Source organism: Prinia subflava, chromosome 2 (genome assembly GCF_021018805.1).
Source record: "Prinia subflava isolate CZ2003 ecotype Zambia chromosome 2, Cam_Psub_1.2, whole genome shotgun sequence".
Classification (NCBI taxonomy): Eukaryota; Metazoa; Chordata; class Aves; order Passeriformes; family Cisticolidae; genus Prinia; species Prinia subflava.
Window position 1 is genome coordinate 37,755,326 of NC_086248.1, and position 20,703 is coordinate 37,776,028.

The window sequence follows — 20,703 nt, forward strand, 5'->3', positions numbered from 1 at the left end:
AAACAAAGTAAAACATTGTCTTGTTACAGGTAAAAAACCACAGGTTTATTCAGGAACAGTATTCCTAACTACTAGGCTACTAACTCATGTCTTGCTTCTATCACACAACAAGTCAGGCCTGACCTGATAAAGGCAAAATTTGGAAGAGCTAGGCTAAAGGGAATGTATGACTTAAGCAAGGGTGAAAATTTTGGAGCTGTGCTCATAAATTCATGTTCAGTATTACTTCAGGTACCTCCTTTATTTGATATGGTCATTTAACTGCAGCTTACTTAAAGGCTTTTTTTTTTTTTTTTTTTTTTGGTGCTGTGTTAGCAGTGGATTCATACACAACTTTTTTCCTTTGTTTCTGTCCTTGATATGCCTTACGAATTTTGCTCCATATTACAGTTCTTGTCACAGTTCCTGTAAGACTGATTTGGCAGCTGCCAAGATGCAGTCAGAGGTGAGCTCCATGATAGGGAAGTACTTAAGCCCAGGTGACAGGCTGCACAGCAGCAGCAGCATGTGACATTTTATCTGAGATACAGACAATGCAGGCAGTAGCACATTGCATTTGATACACACAAGGGACAGCTGTGGTGAGTGTGGCAATGTGCAAGTAAGTGCTTTGAAAGATTATGACAGGCAAAATCTGACTTTTATTAAGAAATGGGAGTGAAAAAAGAATCTAATGCAAATTAAACAAATGGTTTCTATATAGAGAGATTAATTTCATCCTACATTAAATGTTACATGCATCCTGTAATGAAGAATATTTAAAAATACTTTCCACATAAGAAGTCCAGACTTTGAAATGGTTTGAGTCTCCCTGCCTGACGAGCATTAAATATGACCTTGTTCTGTAAGTGGTAGCACCAGTGCCACTGACATGAATAAAAGTGCTTCTGTTTGACAGAAGCAAAACCAGGTATCAGTCATCCATTTAGGTTTAAATTTCCCTTAAGACATATTAATTTCTGTGTTGCTCATTATCCTCAGCAGGAAAACAAAAAACAGAATACTGAACAGTGCTGAGATCCTTCTGGAAAGTTAGAAGTCACGTATTCAAGAGTACCAACTACAACCTCAAATTGATTCGTCATTGAATTTTATTTTAAAAGATGTTGAAAGGAACAAAATGAAGGGTAGAATGGATCATTGAGACCCACCACTGGCAACTATCTTTCTACTTTTGTTGATCTTTTTAGAGATCAATCCTAATGTTGTCAGTGAGTGGTTGCAAACCACAGAAGAGCCAGCAGTGGAGGTATGTTGGCTTTTTGCAGCACCAATATCTCCCACAGCTGGCAGGACTTTGGACAAAAACATTTTTGGAATGCACATGGAGAGAAAGCAGAGAGATATATGTGCTACTAGGCTTTTATTTTTCTTCACAGTAAACTGGATTAACAAAATTTATTTTAAGCACAGTTGTTAGGCTTTTTCAACTGTAAAGAAAAAAATACAGAGGAAAAAGATTCCTTTTGGCATATTTGTTTCTCATAGCTGTGTTCTGTAAGGTGCTTCATTTGATTATATTGTGGGTGAGATCCTTAATAAACACAAATCTATAAGGGTTAACTTAAATAGGTACAATTATACTGCTTAATAATTACAGCTTTTAAAATTCAGAAATTTGGACCTTGTGACATAGCCAGAAACACATTTTTAAAATTCTTTTAAATTACCAGTAAGTAAAAAGAAATCTGACTGCAAGATAAGGAGATGACATTTATCTGCACACCTATCCTTTGTTCTATGTTTCTTCTTTAGGGGTTGCATGGGTTTTATTTTTTTTTCAGCCCGAAAGCTAGTAGGCAGTAAACTCCAATTCTTCATTTTCCTGCCCAGTCACTGATTCCTTCAGGAGAAGGTCATCTCCAGAGCCCTCCTGTCCCAGTCTGGAGCATGACAACTTCCCTGCCCTGTTTTACAGGTGCAGTGTAGCCCATCATGTAAAAAACGTGATAGAGTAGTTTTGAAGGAAAGAACAGTGCACATCTCCAGGAAGAGATGTATAACAGTGCTGCTGGCTCCCAGGAAACTCCAGCCTGTAAATTCTCACCACCATGAGTGATCAGGTACATCACCAGGTACAAAGCAAAGAAAAAGGAAATAAGGGGAAGCAGCTTTCTGTAGGACACAGGCTTAGATAATTAGTTTTTCTTATCTCTTTTGGCTCTCAGAAGACATTCCATTGAAGTAAAATTTATGGAGAATTTTTAGTTCACTACTGTGGCAGAGGGAGTTGATTACAGCAAATATGCCTAAGGCACCCTCCTGAAAGAGGTTGGGTCCTTTAACTGCTCCAGACAAGTGCAAGTCTTATTCTTTGGAATTTTGCACTATTGCTAACACCAGATCATACTTGGGTAAGGAATAAGTGTTTGCTATTTATTGCCTTGCAGTTGCTTTTTTTTTCACTGCAGTTTACTAGAATTAGGAAAAGAGAAAATGTTTGCTTGCAGGATCGATGGAAAGTGAAAATAGAAAGCAAGAAAGTGAGAAGAACAAAATTTAAAACTTTAGCAGGATAAAATCCTTGAAACCATCAGTTTCTACAGAAACTACAGTTTCTTTCAGAAACTACAACAGTGCAATCAGCTAAAAATATATATATATAAAGATAATTCTAATTAAGAAACAATTGCAGACAGGAGGCAAAGTCATAAGTAATGAAACCACTAAAACTTGTAGGAAATGGGAAGCACTAAAAGAAAAAAAGCAGAGCCTGGGATACATTGAATTAGAAGAAATGTAGGTATCAATATACTGCGGGGAGAATATCCTATAATATTTCTTATAAAATGAAAATGTCAGTTTTTTCAACAATAATGCAAAAAGAACTATTTAATAAGTATTTCTTTTTAGTCTTGTAGTGTAATAACACAAAATATTTTAAATTTCAACAGTAACTCAGGAAAATATTTAATAGCACCTTGTAAAGTGAGATATTTCAAAGAAGTAGGATTAATAACTTTATTCTAAAGCGATTAAAAAAGCTGAGCAAGTGTTTTTATGCGCCAATAATGTTGATTTTCAAGAAGTCCTGGACCTGAGAGAAGTTCAAAGAGCTGGAAAAACGCTAGTGTTTTATCAATATTTTAAAACAAAATAACCACATATTTTAGGCTTGAAATATATTACACAAAAATATGGAAGTGATAATCTAGGACTCGAATGATTGCTATAGCCCTCCTTAATTATTTTTAAATGTCCATCAGCATGGGGTTTTATAAAACACATTGTATAAGCTAGCTTTTTATTTTATTATTATTATTTTAACCATAGCTGCTAAAATTTAGATTTTTCCAGTGTACTTTGAATTTAGAAGGCTCATCTTTTATTTTAGGAAAAAAAATAAAAGAACAAAAAAAGTAAACCTAAAACAAACTAAAACATGGCATATTAATTTAAACTGACTCTAGCCAACTCAGTGTTTAAGAGGCTGTTTTTACTAATGGTGTCCTATAGGCAATCAGTTGCTGCCCTACATATATTTGAATATCTGTAGTACTGATTGACACTAAGTAGAAATTTGGATGAATAAAAAAAAAATATGCCACATCAAGACCAAAGAAAAGAGTCCATCTGTCTTTACTTCTAATCTATAAATTATCATCAGATTATGGAAGTGCTATTCACATTTCTTTGTTTTGACTTCAGATTTCTGAAAATGAAACACATTAATAAGGTTTTGATTTCCGTGTTATTATGTCTCCCAAAATCTCATGAGTTGTTTTAGGCACAGAAGATAATTCCTATACAACCCGAGCTCACAGTACAGCTGGGTCCATGTTTCTACCACCTTGCAGACTAGAACTCCCAATACTGAATAACCATTAAAAATATTAAGTTAACTTGACAATTAAAAAATAGACATTATAGATTAATAGAATTTAATAGATTTATCTGAGTCTTGCAAAGTAAGGAGGGACGTATATAAATAAAACTCTTATAATAATAATAATAAACTCTTATAAAAAATAAACACTTATAATTAAACTCTTGAATAATGGTTAATAATTTTTTGTTTATCATGAAAATTAGAATTTGCAATAAATACTATTTTAGTAATCTTGGAGTAGAAAAAATAAAGGCTTAGGTTATTTTTAAAGTGCATTTTTCCTATATCATTATTTAAATTCTAGGAGTACTCAGAAGTTTTATCTAGGGATGAGACTTCATCAGTTCTTTGATTTCAAAAACATTCAGGACAGAATAAAATATACTTGATTTTAAAGACTTAAAAATTTAGATGACTGATCTAAGCTATTTTACCTAGGATTCTTCCTCTATGAATTTGAAGTAAGGACTCCTTGTGTTAAAGGCATCTGTGGCTGGGGTGAGGGCACACAAAGAAAGCCAGGTGACCTAGCACAGGGGAAAAGAAAATGACTGACAGACAAGCATTTTAATTTTGTTATGTTCTCCAGAGGAGAGGATAGCCTGACCTCATCACTAAGGTGCCACTGCTGCCGTGCTGTGTGCTGTATTTCAGTAATTGCTCCATTACTGATACTAGGGCAAGGGTAGGTCTTGTGCTGGATATTATCATGAATATCATAGTGATTATCTCACAGCTTATAAACAAAATACAGTGTTTCTTTAGACAAAGGTGCACAATCTAATTTTTCTACTGAATTTAGGATCACAGGAAAGATTACACTGCTGATATTTCATTTATTTATTAAACATTTGTAGGACAGCTTCCTATGACAACAATCCTGGGCTGATATGGGCAACACAAACACAAAACAAAACCTGTCACTTCTCAGTTCTGAAGCTTTCCACAGTCCACACTTTCATAGAAATTAGTTTCCTTCTAAAGGTAGTCCTTCCCAAGTAATGAAATACTCTACAACCACATCCCTTTGTACTCCTGTTAAAAGCTTTTGGTCCACTCTGTCAAATGCATTTTAAATGTTCTTTTAAAGACTCAAACTTTGATGGATTTGGTCTAAAACTCTTGACTCACTGAAAATAATCTTTTTTTTGAGGTGTGCAGAGAGTTCTGACCTATGAAAGATCTCTTAGTTCAGATTTTTATCTTGAATGAAGTACAGCAACCTTTACAAGCTCCAAAATAGGTATCACCTAAAATATGGGACACCTGTGATCACAGTGCAGGCAAATGCAGGGCTTAAATTTAGGGTTTAGGCTCACTGGCAGATTGCTTGACCATGAAAAGAAGATTTTTTAAAATAGATTCTTAGACAATAAGTTCCACATTATTTAAATAATTGCACGCATTCTACTTGTGTGTAAGAGGTCAGTATTCCATATTTCATTTGTTAGGATACTTGGATGAGCAGAAGAAAAGTGATTAAATAGGAAATTATGACTATTCTTAATATACTAATAGAGAGTTTTTTCCTATTTATTTCTCTGTCACATCATCTAACAGCTGAAACATAGCTTTTTCTTAATTTAGGCCATACATACTTTTAAAAGCTTGTTTGCACCCTCCTTGATTTCAGTCTTTCATCTTTCATTTTTTGGCTAAGCATTGCACAAATTTTTTCAGGTGAAGTCTTGCAATGTTTCATATAACATCAATGTTTCCATTTCTATGTTAAATATGCCTCTTACAGTCATTACAGCCCTATTGCTTTGAGCTTATAGACACTTCATGAACACAGGACTGCATACAGGTGTAGTAAATTCCCATCTTATTGCAAATATTTATATTAGACTTTTTCATCTTTTTCTGAATGTCTGTCATGATATCGTAATTTTCCTAAGGAGGTCTCCAAATCTGTCCATCACTAGCCATTATTATCATCATCTTTTCTGTAGCATAGCTATTATTTCATAATTTGAGTTACAAGTTTTTAAGACCAATACTTGAGACACTTCAGGAGTAGTCTCCTTTCAGCTTCCTAGTCTGACTTTCAGCATATGCTCTCCTTTATTTAGTAGTTCCTTACCCTTTAAAATTCTGAAAATGGTGTCCATTTCGTCCAGCTAAACTAGAAGTTTCCAGGTGGTGCCACATCTTTCTTTTGTTTTCCTTTTTCTTTTTTTTTTTTTAATTGTAGTACTTATAGATCAGATTTGTATTTTCCTTGACTAAAAAAATTTCTTATCAGAAAAGATTTCATCTAGTTTGCTACAGTTTACCTTTGATACTATCATGTGAAATTTCTTTATATTTTCCATTTAACTCCATATCCTTCATTTGTGTTTTAAATTTAGTTCAATCTTGCATGCTATTAAAAAACCTGGTCTGACCATGCACACACTATTAGAAAATTAACAAACTGATTTAAAACACAAAACGCCTCATTTTAGATTTGTATTTCAAATAATGTATATTTTCAGAATTAAAATAGATTTTTGGGGATATTCATGTTTTGGGGTAGTTCATGTTTTACTTTTACCATTGTGATGAAGTTTTTTAAAGTTTTTAATACCATTACTGGACATTTTTCCTTTCTACCTTTCTATATTCATCCAATATAACGTGTGAAATTTGATTGAAAAGTATGTAGCTAAATATAGACTTTTTTTTCTTCTGGGTTTCTTTTTGGTTTTTTGTGGTTTTTTTTTTTTTTTTTGTTTGTTTTTTTTTTGTTTGTTTTTTTGTTTTTTTGTTTTTTTTTTTTAATCTCTCTTGTCATAGCAGAGTGGCCTCATTTCTTCTGTCCTCATCTGCAGGTTCACCATTCCCATTCATGTGCTCTGTCAATCAAATTATTCTTTTTTCCCTGCTCTCTATTAGAATTGAAAGTCTCTTTTTCAATTTGACAGGGAGTAGAAACACTTTTATGTGTGCTGGAATAGGGATAAGTTGCTTAGAAAGTTGGCACTTTCAATTTTCTTCCATATAAGAGGCTTATCTTTGTTTCCCTTTTTCTCTGGTGTTTCTGTAAATTGTTCATCTTTAGATTAGTGTTGCAGAGGACATATTTTTGAAATGCTTATAAAAGGTCCAGGTAACTGTAGTTTCTGTCCTCAATGAATACAAATAGTCATGATTACCTGATCAAAAAGTTGCATGCAGAAGAGCAGTAATGGAAAGTGTTCTCTGGATTAAATATACCACAGATAAATAAAGATTCAGAAAAAAATTACCTTAATTTTTTGGAACAGAGAATTAACTCCTAACCTATGGATTTTGTGTGTCAAGAAGGGTTTCTCTGTTACTTTTAACCAGTACATAGGGCATTTGTCTACTTAACCACAGGAGAAAATAACACAAGCAATTAGATAACATACGTGTTGAAAGCCTTCAGAAGGCAGGTACTAACAAAGATATATTTTAAATGACTCCATAGCAGACTGGATATCCCATGCTAAATAATAGAAATCTATCTTCATTGAGTCAGGGAAGTGGATCGTTCAGAAGTGACATAGGGAAAGAAAGTTGCAAAGAGGAAATTAGTTACTATTTTAAAATAAGAAAAAAAATACATCATGAATATTTTTAGTATATATTTACTTTATAAATTTGAGTATGTTTAAAATTGTCAGACCTCCTTAGCTCTATAGAGTACTTTGCTCTATAGATGGATCTTTTGACATTTGCAGTGTGCCTTGGCCTCATCAAGCTCCTGCTACTATTGCTTTTCTTATATTTCTTCAGTTCCATTACAGGTCCACACTGCACACTGAAGTCCTTGAAGTAAATTTAAATCTGATAGGACGTGGCTTCTAATATAGTCAATATGATCCACTTCCTATGCTTTTAAGGTGTTTGCTGAATTATTTCATTTATGTTACGACTATGTATGGCAGCTAGATGTATAATGGAACCTTTCACTAAAATCTTAAAAATGTCTTTAATATTTCTGCTCTGCATAGAAGCAATCAAATGTTGTAAATTCGTTTTTCACGCGTAAAAAAACCAAATCCCACTAAGTTTGCTTTTGATCAAAAAAAATGATCACTGGTTCTGACATACTAGCAAAAGATGACATGAGTTTAAAAAGAAATCTGAACACCTGGCATCAACTATAAGGAAATATATATATATATATATATATATATATATATATATATAAATATATCTTTTGATAGGTATCAGGCATAAATAATATTCCAGTGCCTGGATCCTCTAGTGCAAAGATACAGGCTTATAGTTCTTCAATCAGATCAGAAAGTAGCCAAAATCAATGACTGGTACTATCAAGAAAGAAGAAAAGACATTTTGCCTGTAGAATTTCTGAGTTCAGACAGGATAGGTAAATTCAGCAGCCATGAGCAGGTTAAAAGAGCAGCTAACTTTAACTTGGTGTTTGATTATAAAAACCAAAATTAATGAAAGTACTTAGAGGAGTCTTTTAGTTTTCTGATAACATCTTCATATTTTATCGACTTGTTTAAAAAGAATAGACAGCTGTTCAGCCACTTAACTTGGATCTTTCCTTGGAACAGCTGGCAATAGACCACCGAGAGAGAAATCATTGCTCTCACTCAACTAGCTGTGCATAGGGAAAGGGAATGGTGAATATGAGAGGAAACAGACCTTAGATACAGCTGGGATGGAGCTCTGAGCAACCTGGTCTGGTGAAAGGAGTTCCTGTCCATGGCAGAGGGGTTGGAACCTAGAAGGTGCTTAAGACCCCTTCCAACCCAAATCATTCTATGATACTATAATTCTATGTCAAATTTGGAAAAGATTTTTTATATGACCTAGCGCTGTTCTTTGGGAGCATCCACAAATGACAGTGTTTTGTAACCATGTCTTCTAGAAGTAAGAGACAAGATTGGTTTTTAATAAAAATTGTGTCCTTCTTGCACTTAAGCAGGCATGGATTATTTTATCCATGTTATTTTTTATTGTAACTCATTATGTGAAAATTAGGAATATATGAAAATTCCTAAAAATGAAAACTGCAGCTTTTTTAGCTGGTTTAGTGATGCTGACTACACATGAAGGAAGCAATGCCGTTTAAAGACCAGTCTGTGTCAGGGTGCCTTCAGGTTTTTCTCTGGAAGCACAGAACATTGTTTGGTTTTCATTAATTTTTTTTCTTTGTGTTTAATGGAAAATCCACTTTGCATTCCTTTGTACAAAATGTTTAAGTCATCTTCTCTTATTTCTCTGTATGTTTCTGTCCCACAGATGGATCTCTGGTTTTAGTCCATTGTCTTGGGTCATATAACCAAAAACAAGTGTATTCTACTTCATCTGTAGAAAGCAGTTGGGGCATGGTTTCCTTTTCTTTATCTCTTGTAACTCCAGGGGGGAGGAGGGTGGATGCCTTCTGATAATGGACCATCTATTAAAACCAGGTGGGGCAGTGTTTCTTATCTCTTTCACCACTGTCCACATTCCAGGGGATATCTTCTGTTAATGGGCCATTAAGGCTTACCAGTGACAGGACACATTACACCATCCCATTGTGAGATGCTCCACCCAGTGAGAGAGGAGGCAACCATTCCTACCAAGATAAAAACTGAGATGTAGGAACACCAAAAAATCTATTTTCCACTGGATTCCTGGGGGAAGACCAGACCCATCTCACCAGAACTGGACCCTTTTTTCTACAGGATCATCTCCACAGAACAACATCTGTTACTCCTGGAAGACTTAATTGGACTGCTTCCAACAGGGTGTCAGGTCATATCTCTGACTCTGTCAGGGTTTTCTAGGACTTTTGTTTGTTTGCATTTTTTTGTACTACTGCATTTGTATTTTTAATATTTCTAGTAAAGAACTGTTATTCCTATTCCCATATTTTAGCTTGAAAGCTCCTAATTGCAAAATCATAATAATTTGGAGAGAGGGGTTTACAGTCTCCATTCCAAGGAGAGCTCCAGCTTTCCCTGACAGATATCTGTCTTGCCAAACCAAGACATTCATTTATAGCCAAAAGTTTCTTCAAGATATTAGTCAAAGACTATATAACTTAGTGAAAAATGTTCTTTGCCACTGTATCTTCAAGGGATCAGCTTAATAAAATCCCGTATCCATTAAATTTCTTATACCTGCCATGGATACCTGCATATTTTACTGGTAATTGAAAGTAGTAAGGCAAATATGAGGGTTCACAACTTTCGGCCTTCTAATATAGATTTCTCTTAACACAAATAACAGAGTTGACAGTAGCCATACTTATTATGTGAATAAATATCAATTACAATGGCTGTATTACTACTGAATTGTTAGAAATATATTTTATAGGTACATATGCATATATATATACAGAGATATTTAAAAAATATAAATAAATGGAAGTATTTAATTTAGAACTTCTCCTGTGTGCAAGCTACTTTACATACTGTACATTTTTTTTCCAGGTTACATATTTACTCAGTCATCAGAGAGACTGAAATGTAGGTAAACAATGTAGAACGTGTTTTGAAAACTAAGTTATTTATGGCTGGCAGTGGAATAATTTGCCAAGCCTTTGTAGCTCTAGCATATATGTACATCATCAGTTGTGACAACACAGAATTTACAAGAAAATATGCAACATATACATTTCTGTACATGCCATATACTTTGTTGAATGAGGGGTTAAATATCAGAAAATCTGTTCACTTGCAATTAAAATGTGGACAAACATCATAAAAAAGAACCATAATATTAGTACATAAAGAAAATTGTCTAGAAAAGCTAAAATTTTAACTCTGGTTTTGAAATCATAGGGTCATTTTTGGATGAACATTAGCCCTCTTATTCAGTATGGGGTAAATTGTCATTAACACTGAAGTCAATAATATTACTCTCTGGCCTTTTGTCCTTATCTTCTGATAGTGCTGTCTTCCAAAATAGCATCTGAACTAATACACAGGCTCAGAGCCAGCTCTGAGTAGGCACATTTGTCTTTGTATATGAAATATTTTCTGACATCAATACATATATTTAATCCCTTTCAGAATATAGAAATACTTACAATATATTTAAATCTATAGATTTAGATTAACATATTCTAGTCTACATTTTCTATGTTGTTTGCTTAGGTATTAGTAGTTTTGAAATAACGAAAGCATTACTGTATCAACAAACCCACAAGAAAATGAATGCAAATCTTGATTGTCTATGCAAACACTAATCTCACATTTTGTTTTCACATTTGAATTGAGAAGTGTAGGTTTGCTTTTGAATTGAAATGCTATTGATGTCAGCATGGGCTTATCAGCTCAGAGTAGAGAAGTTGCTTCTGCTCCCATGCTCTTGCAATTTGCAAAGAGGTTGTTGTCTTAAATGGTGGGGTTTTTTCCTAGAAAAGGGACAGCTCATTAGAACTCATTACCAGTCAGCAGCTGTCACAGAGCATGGATTTCAAACTTGTGGCAATACATCTCTTCACAAAAGCTTTCTCCAAAAAAGAGGGACACAATTTATATTGTTATAAACCTCAAATGACATTATATGGGGCTGCATTTCCACATTTTTCTCTGCTTAGGAACATTCCAAAATTCGGTAGTTTAAACTTGTGTTATGGCATTTATTTTTTTTATTACATAATTTCTGCCACTGAAAAATTGTAAACCAAAAAATGAGGTGAAAAATATTTCATCACCAAATCCTGTCACAAAAAGAGGAGGAAAATATTTAATTTGGTTTTCTTGACAGTCTTTTTTTCAAAGAAAGGGGGATTCCAGGGAGTTCATTGTTTCAATCAATGAAAGAAGTGAACTTAAGCTAGGGAAGGTTCACCAGAAATGTCCCATCTGTATCATCAGACACTGAAAGGTTAGTGTGTTATATTGAGGAACAAAGATGTCTAGGGAATACTAACAATGCAACTTCAGAGTTTGTAACATTCATTTAACATTTCTGAACAAGTGTATTCCAAAGGTCGTACTTCTGAAAAAGATTTTACAGCCTTTATGTTAAAATTAGAAAAAATAGGATTGTTATTTGAAGACCTAAAAACAATATAAAATGATCTTATTATTTGAAAGAACATTTCTTTCATCTCTTAAAAAAATTGAAATGAAGGATTCTACACAGTGTTGCAGGTCTAAGTGTTAAAAACCACAGAAACTACCCAGTGTCATATCAAATATTTTGCATCCTTAAGCAGAAACTTAAGTTAGAGACCAGCAACCTACATTTTCCTGTTTGCAGTGCACTTATTAAAATGTGAAGGCTCAGGGATGCCTGTTGCAGGCTATAGGTTCAATAAGAAAATAAAAAGAGTTCACAGTTTCTCATATAGTTTAAGTCAGATATTTTCTGAAAAAGAGGAGACAGAAATGGCCTGATTTATAACACATTATGATGCTGATGACACTTTTCTGCATTTCTTTATCCTTAACATCAGTGTTTCTTTGTTTTGGTGGGGTTTTTATTTGTTTACAAATCTGTTTTACAGTGTTGTTTTATGTTCCTGCTTGATATAAAGCAGATAGGTGTGCCAAATTACTGTCATTTAAAGGAGAAAGGTGATCTGTTCTTTTGTTGACTATTTTGACTTTTAAACAAATATTTTCTCATTTTACCATCTGCCACTTGCAGAATATTTAAAGTGTGTAAATAAAGAATTCTATTAAATATTTCATACAAAGCAAAAATCCCAATAACTATTACGTGTGATTGCCAAAACTTAGGATAAAAGAAAATAATATGAAACATTAAAGAAAAGTGTGTTATTAAAATATTTTTAAAAGTCTGAATAAACATATTTGGATATTTTAAGGAAAAGCGAGTGTTACCTACTTTGACCACAGAGACTTGCTCTTGGGTTAAAAAAAAAAACAAAAACAAAACAAAACTCCCCCTGGAGTTTCTTTAATTTGCCTGAACAGCTTATTAGTTAAACTAATCAAAATCATGACTCAAATAAAATATGTATGAAAGCAATCACAATAATTTCCTACAACTTGTGATGCACGCCTGTCGTTTTAACCTAATCATAGCAACAGCAAGGGTGGTTTATGCTTAAGTAAGGTTAGGTGAAGGAATACCTGCTTTTCATCTCCTTTTCTCCATGATCCTGTGCTTAGCACATGTGATAGATCCTGTTCCAACCATGCACACCCAGAGGTTTCCAGAGCAGATTTACAGTGGGCTACCAGAGACAAGCCTTGCATTTGGAATGAATTGCCACCACCCACAGAGATACGCTGCCTTCCTGAGCTGCTCCTGGAGAAGCCAAGCGCTGCAGGGTGAAACCTGAAATGCTGATATTTTGCTCAGGGAATCAGCATGGTGGAATGCTTTGTACCAGGGTATACTTGTAATGGTTTGGAACATTTCCACTAGTCACTGTAGACTCTGTAGCCAAAGAGCAGGACATCTCCAAAAGGTGGTTCAGCTCCCTTGCAGATGACTCCCAATACAAGGAGATAAGGAGACTCTGCCCCTGACCACCAGCATACCTCAAGTGAAGATAAGGAGCATGGGAATATGCCACAATTGTCTTATTTCCTACATTTTCAATGAAACTAATGAATCCCATTAGTTTATATGAAGAATTTGGTGTTGTGGGAGGTGTTAGGAATGCCCTAAATACACTGGCCAGACAGAGGGCTTATCCAGATGGTCATCTACCTTTTGAATCCTTGCCAGACTATATAAGACAACTCGTAACCATGAACATTAAGTCTACACCATAAGCTGAGATAGCCAGAGTGTATTGACCTCTGCCAATATGCATTTATGTCATTTCTAGGAACTCTAAAAGTAAAAATAATGACATCTGCAGAGCACAAGTCCTTCCACAATGAAGTGGCCTTCAGATCAGAACTTAGGCATGTTAAGTCCTTTCCCGATATCTCAATTTATGTCAAATGCCAAAGATCACAAAGGCAATCCGTGTCAGAGAAAGGATTAGACCCAATGCCTCAACTCCTGAGCTAATATTTAAAATACTCTACAAATCAGTCTATCTTTTTGACAGTTCACTACGTGAGAAAGTAATTTACTTCTAGGCAAAACATGTTCCAGATGGTTTGCATTTGTAACTATGCTTGAGGAAGAATTATGAGAGCACTTGTTTGGCTCCCATGTAAGAATTAACGATGAAATACTTCCCATTTATGAGTGTCTGGACCTAGTATTTATATACAGTTTTCACCTTCTAGAGCCAGATTCATACCCATTTTTACCCCCGCTGCCCTTGATGGAAGTCACGCTGTTTCGACATGGACACAGAAGAATTTTTTCCCTCATAACAAAGATACCTGAAACTTGTTTAAGGCCAGAACTTTGCTACTACTTATATACTAAGCAATTTCCTGCTGAATTTTCAAAAATGTGGGAATGTTTTCAAATTTGTGGGAATAGATTTAAAACACTGAATTGAAAATAAGGGGGAACATAAACAAAGGGAAACCCAGATTTTTTTAACATCTCCTTCAAAGCATATGTTAGGTGTATGCCTAACAGTGCAACTGGCCTCAGCAGAGGTTGGATAATGTTGGGGATATGAGCTCGCAAATCATTTGTTTCTTGTACCCTCTGCCATTGTGGCTGTTCCTGTTCCTTTTCTTATCTCATTAGTATTTTCGGTAACTTGTTCTCATCTCAGCCTGTAATTTTTACCTTTTTTGCATTCAATGTTCCTCTCCAGCCTGCCACAGGGAGAGGGAAGGGCAGGGGGGAAGGAGAAGTGGGCAAGCAGCACATGGTTTGGAGTTTTTCAGTGGGAACACTAAATTGGGAATGGTATTCCTAAAGCATTACTGTATGTAAGTGAATTTAATGTGATTTAAAATTTAATAACAAGATATTAATTATAATCTAAAGGTGTGATAATACTTTTTTGTGATCATTCTTTCCTGGATTTAGTTTTTATTTAGTCAACACTTTTAAATTGTGTAAACAAAGAGTATGTTTCTCATCTTTATCACAATTTATGGTTTGTCTATAGATATTATGCATTTTGTGAATCCTTTTTCAAAAAGCTAATCACAAATCTCTAACCTCTGATAGGGTGAAAACGGTAATCTTTACTTTGAAGTAGAGACAACTGAGAAGGATAATGAAATCTTGGGAGGCAGGGGAATAAGAATACTATTTTTCAAAATAAGTAAATCTATTTGGTCATAGTGGAGGACAGAAAAATTCAGACTGATAAGGGAAAATAATATTTTTTCTAAAAAATTAGTTGCAACAAAATGTTGCTCTCTGAAATATCAAAAAATGTGAAACTTCTTAAATGAAATATACAGTATTGTATCAGAAAAAAAAAAAAAAAAAAAGCTGACCAAACCAGGAAGCAAAAATGAAACCCTAATTGTTTTATTAAAAAAATAAATCTCTCCTTCATAAAACGTATTTATAAAACAGAAGTTAAAATTGCTAATAAAACTGTTTTTCTCTAAAGCAGCTTTCTCTAAAAAATCATTCATGTTCCTACTCCTGTTCATACAATGAGTAAAGTGCCTCACAAGATACATAAATAATATCCCTTATTGCACAGCCTTAGTTCTGATTGAAATCTCTGACTGCTTTGGCATCCTGCAGTAGTAACATTTCTCTCCTACCACTTATGACTGAAGCTGTTAAAGAAGAGGTTATATATATGGCAAAGTTTTTCCACTGTCTCTCTGTGGAAGTCAATTTTAATCTTTAAGTGGAGTGTAGTTGAAAGTTATATGGCTAAACAAAGGAGTGTGTGCAGCATCTGATGCAGGAAATTAGCCATGTATGAGAAAAAAAAGTAAACAACACTTACAGAATATTAAAGTACATTAAAATAAACTCCTTAAAGTAAATTGTTTTTGTAAACTATTAATAAAGATGAAGAAATTATGATTTATGCTAATATCATTAAATGCTTGATTTATTTTTTAGGCTGTTTCAAAAGAAGGCACTAGACACCAGTTTATCATGATGTTCCTGATACAAAATTTCACTGCCTTGGATGAATTGTCAGAGTGCTGTTACAGGTAAGTATTTTCTTATTCCGTGTAATATGTTTACAATTAAAGATTGTAAACTACTTGTATGCATTCTGACTATTACTCAAGATTTGGCAAAATACCAGCTTGACTATGGAATTGAGCTTATTTGAGTAGAGAAAGCAGCAATATGTCTGCAGTTTTCACACTGCTGTTCATGCCTTTTTTATATGGAGCTCCAGCTGCCTCAATGGGAAAATAAGGGCTGTAATTCATTGTAAGGGGAAAAAAACATCAGACACACTTCTAGTTATTGGGAAATGTGTTTTGTAACATTTGGATCCTCTTCTGCTGCATCTCTTCTTTTCTCTTTGCAGAAACCTCATAAGCATGTCCTGATTTTTAAAATTTATTTAAATTCCTGCCAAATAGCCCAGAGCCCATTGAAGCCTTGAAGGTATCTATGGCACATCATTCAAGTGATAACCTGAAATTTTAAATTACTTATGACCTGGGTGTTTTTTCTATTAAATTAGCCTGAATAAAATTTTGCTCATTTGTTTACTTCTTTTAAGTAGAATTTTCATACAATGGTCCCAGAAGCTGGCACGTGGAAAAAAAATCATATGATATAAGCTGAAAAGATAAACATTATGATATTTTAAAGCAAATAATCACAACTACCTCTGACATCACGCCACTCCTTCCGTCCCAAAAAGGAACTAAAAAAACCCCCACACCCAAACCAAAAAAAAAACCACCACAACCTCTCAGAGAGAAAACAGGAATGGTTTAAGCAAGATTTTTTGAAGAATACATTTTTTGGGGACAAGCTACAATTTATGTAGTGCTCTTTATCAGTAGATCTCAACCTTTCTTGGAAATATCTATTTTACAACAAAGGAACTAAGGCATAATAATATGACCTTATTGCCTGGGGTCAAAAGTCCTGTTCAGCAGGACATTGGAACTTAAATCCTTTTCGGAGACAAATCATTGACTAAAATCTACAGAATCCAGGATTAACCTGTGTGATCTTTTTGTTTGTGAGGCAGAAAGTGTTAGTGGCTAGAATCAAATATCAGTTTCAGCTTTTCTAACAGTTGTCAAAGAAAGAGAACATATTTTAGAAAATGTGTTTTTAAGCCTGGTTGGTTAACTGCATTCTGTACTTCAAAATTGCTCCTTCTGACAGCTTGGACTCTTACCTGTGAAATACTGCTCTTGAGGGACTTCACACACAAAAAATTGTATAAGTAAATTGAAGATATTCTTGTACTTTTACTGCATACAGTATTCAAGTCCCAAGTCTTTACCTAGTCTTAGTCTTGGACTTACAAGTCTCCTGTTTCTTAAAGATTATTTCAGATTAAAAATATTCTGTAGTATGGGGTTTTTATTACTTTTTGCTGAACTTAAGCTTCTCTGTATGAGGAATAAGATGGTGAAGCTGGCTTCTAATCCAAACTTCAAATGGTGTAGGCAGCAATATTTTTAAGCACTTGCAATGGTAGGTTGTAAGATGGTGATGACTTCATGATGGTAATGGTATAGTACAAGATAGTTGCTTACACGTCACATGTGCATCCAATACTTTGTTGTGAAATTCCTTACAAACATTGGAGGTTATTTTTAGTTCAAAATAAATTCTTGTTTTATTTCTGAAAGAAAAGTAGATAATTAAGGATGGAATTGATTTTTTGGACTCAAAAAATGGGATGTTGTGTCTCTATTTAATTGGGTTTTTATCACAGACCTATTTAAATTGTGTGGTCAGGATAGAGGAAGATTAAACCTCTATTTGAAATCTTTTTGTGTGTGTGTGTTCTGCAACTTTATACTGCTTCTCAAGACCTTCATTTTTCCACCTTCTTCTTGATCTAGTTATTAGAAGCTCAGATTTAGCAAAAAGGGAACAATCAATAAATGAATAGGAAAATAAATATGACACATATTATGTTGTTGCATAATGAAATCAGAGCCTTGAATAAGCATTGTGAAAAAAAAAAAAGTTGTCTAGATTCAGTTTACGATTTCAATGGATAGTTTTGTAGATTATAGCTTGAGGACAAAGGAGTTCAGATAATAATTGAGGAAATTTGACAAGGTCATACAGAATGTGGGAACTTACAAACCCAGCTGTTACCAGTGAAATGCCTGGCTATTCATTTTCCAGGCAAACTGATGGAATTAAGATGTAGATGAAAATCATTTTAGCTCAATTGCTTTCAGTGGATTTGTGCTGATCATCACCACAGGGAACTTCACATGACTGAGGACTGAGTATTCCCATTCTCTGCACTTGTTTCTCTTCAAGTCAGTGAAACTTTAACCTATGAAGTCCTTTGTTGCAGGATAAATATGTGATATTAATCAATGGGATTTGCATCAGAGAGGTGTATTACATGATTTGTTTATGCAAATAGCAGAAGAAGTGAACACTCCAAGGGCGAACAGTAAGTGAAGTTTGATTGGAGCTATTTAGACCGACATGAAATGCTGTTTAATAAAATAATGCCATGTGACTTCTAGCACTAGATTAATCAAAAAGGTTAATGTGTCATTTAAGGAGAAAGAAGGAACAAATACCATTTCTATTTACCATTTATGGATAGAAATAATATTTCTGTTGTTATACTTCAAAACAAAATTGCAAATAATTGTCCATGATCTTTTGAAAATGGTCAGATGCCTAATAAATGTGTTCAGATAATAATTCCATAAGAGTTAGCTACTATTACTGAAGGGCAGTGAAAATAAATGTATCTTCACATGAAGAATTAATTACTTCTGTGATTTCATACAGAAATGCCGATATGAGCAAAGTGAAAATTTAATAATTCACTGACTAATAAATATAATCCTGAGGGAAAAGCCTGATTTTCTTGAAAAGTGACAGATATTTTTCCAGGCTGATTTTCTTGAAATGTGCCAGATAACTCTTCCTGTCTTAACAGGGAGAGCATGGAAGGTTTACCTCTTCAGTTTCCTTCTCATTTCTTCTGAGGTCTTGTCTTCTGCTAGACCCTGAACAGACATTTACTTTGTCATTTTTATATGTATTTTTTTATTCAGTCAGATGAAGTTTAGACAGCCAGAATGATTTAAATCTTATTTAAGTGTTATCATCAATGATAACTTACATAATGCACTAGGCTTTTTCTTGAGGCTTTGATTGTAATATTAACTTCTTTCTTGTTCAATGTATTAATTATCTAGTCCAGGAACTGAAATACTATCTTCTAGTTTAGGTGACCAGTCACACAGAGATGGAATTACAAGTAAAATTATCCTGGTTTTTGTCATGGCATGCAGTGATACATACAATTATTTCATTCCAGACACTTAGAAAATTAACAATTCCCTGCTCCTCACTGATTCCATCTTGCACAGCTTTTGCACTCATTCAGCTAGCAAAACTCATGCATTCCTTTGCATCCCTAATTCAGACACAATGATCAATAAGCTCAGTAACTGCGTAAATTAGATAATTCTATAAATTTGTTTTGTTTTCACACACAAAGGGAATAGCTGCTATACAAAAGCTTCTTCCTCAGACTTACCAAGTGCTTTGATTCCCAAGGAAAAACAGCTATCCATTCCTCTGACTCTAAGTTCCTTACAGTCACTAGCATTCTGCTAATTGCTGTTTGTAGGACTCTTCTACTGTAGAATAGCAACGATGGAGAAAATAGTAACTTGTGCCTCTGATCGTAGAAATTACTTGACCAAAATAAACTCTGAAGAAATAGTGGTGTTGAAAAAAATCTTAATAACACAGCAATGTTTATTTCCTCAGTTTCAGTGATTCAGTCTTACTGCTTTTCATTGCTTGATGATGCAAATGAGTTGTAGTTTAAATCAAGTCAGATAGTCACAGCCATTTTGCCTCAAGGAACTCTACAAAAGAGAGAGCATTCTGTGAAAACTTATCCATTGTTCATAATGAAGAAATATAGCTATTTCTTCATAACTAACATAACTAACATAAGCTTTGCCATCTTGATTTAGATCTATATTTTGTCAAATTACTTGTCCTGTATTCAACACCAGACTTTTTACAAGTGTGACAACTCAGAAAGAGTCCTTGCACAGGTAGGAACTCATGCTGGTGAGAAGCTTTGATAGAATTGTTCCCAGATATCTATACTGGGTTCCACTGATGGAGAATTATCACCTCCATAATAGCAGCATGGAATGGAAAGGGTGTTTGCACTCCAGGTGCTCTGAATTGGGACAGCTAAAGTAAGGACTGATGCCTACTTTCCTGGAAGATGCTACCCCAAAGCAAAATTGAATGTAGTGCTATGTGCTGCCATCAGTTACTGAAAAAACCTCCTTCGTATCCCCAAACTTGTATTGCAGGGGAACAAACACTCTCAGATGGCTTAAATGTCTGATTTTTCTGCCTTGGGATTTGCAGTGCCTTGCTGCAAGGCACTGAGACTGGTGTTTTTAGATCCCAGTGAAAAGATCACTTGGATGCAGTAAGATGCTGCTTAAAATTGGAGCTAACACTGTAGGGAAAAAGAGAATAATATAGATAATCTTACATGCCTTCAGATGTAGGGAACAGTTGTATATCATTAGAAAGACCTCTAGTCAGGGAACAGCACATAATGCAGGTCCCATCTGTTTGATGGCATTTTGGTCTTTAGAGCTCTTATAGGATATTCTTAGAAAAGAACAATCCTATTAATCATGTCTATTGTCAAACAAAAGGATGTTCATACGAGAACAGGCTGCTTCACTCTGAGATAAATACAAGCACACACAGGTGGTGTTATTGCTGATGCAAATGACAGCTGCCTACAGGCTCCTCCATTACCAGTACCAGCTACGTGTACCCTGCAGCCAAGGGATGTGCACAGCTCAACACAGTGCTGAAGGAAACCATCAGAATAAAAGTTTGCACAGCAAAGGCCTGTGTCTTCTCACGCAAACTCTTATGTGGATCATTAATTCTTCAGTGGA

At 34.5% G+C, this 20,703-nt stretch overlaps 1 long non-coding RNA gene across 1 annotated transcript in view; it reads left to right on the forward strand.

The window, feature by feature from the left end:
- The first annotated feature begins 1,641 nt into the window (after positions 1-1,641).
- Positions 1,642-20,703, forward strand: part of LOC134547712 (uncharacterized) — an 85,351-nt gene continuing 66,289 nt past the window's right edge. Inside the window, exons 1-2 of the long non-coding RNA XR_010079569.1 lie at positions 1,642-2,354; positions 15,683-15,777. This is a non-coding gene — a long non-coding RNA (uncharacterized LOC134547712). The remainder of the gene's footprint in view (positions 2,355-15,682; positions 15,778-20,703) is intronic.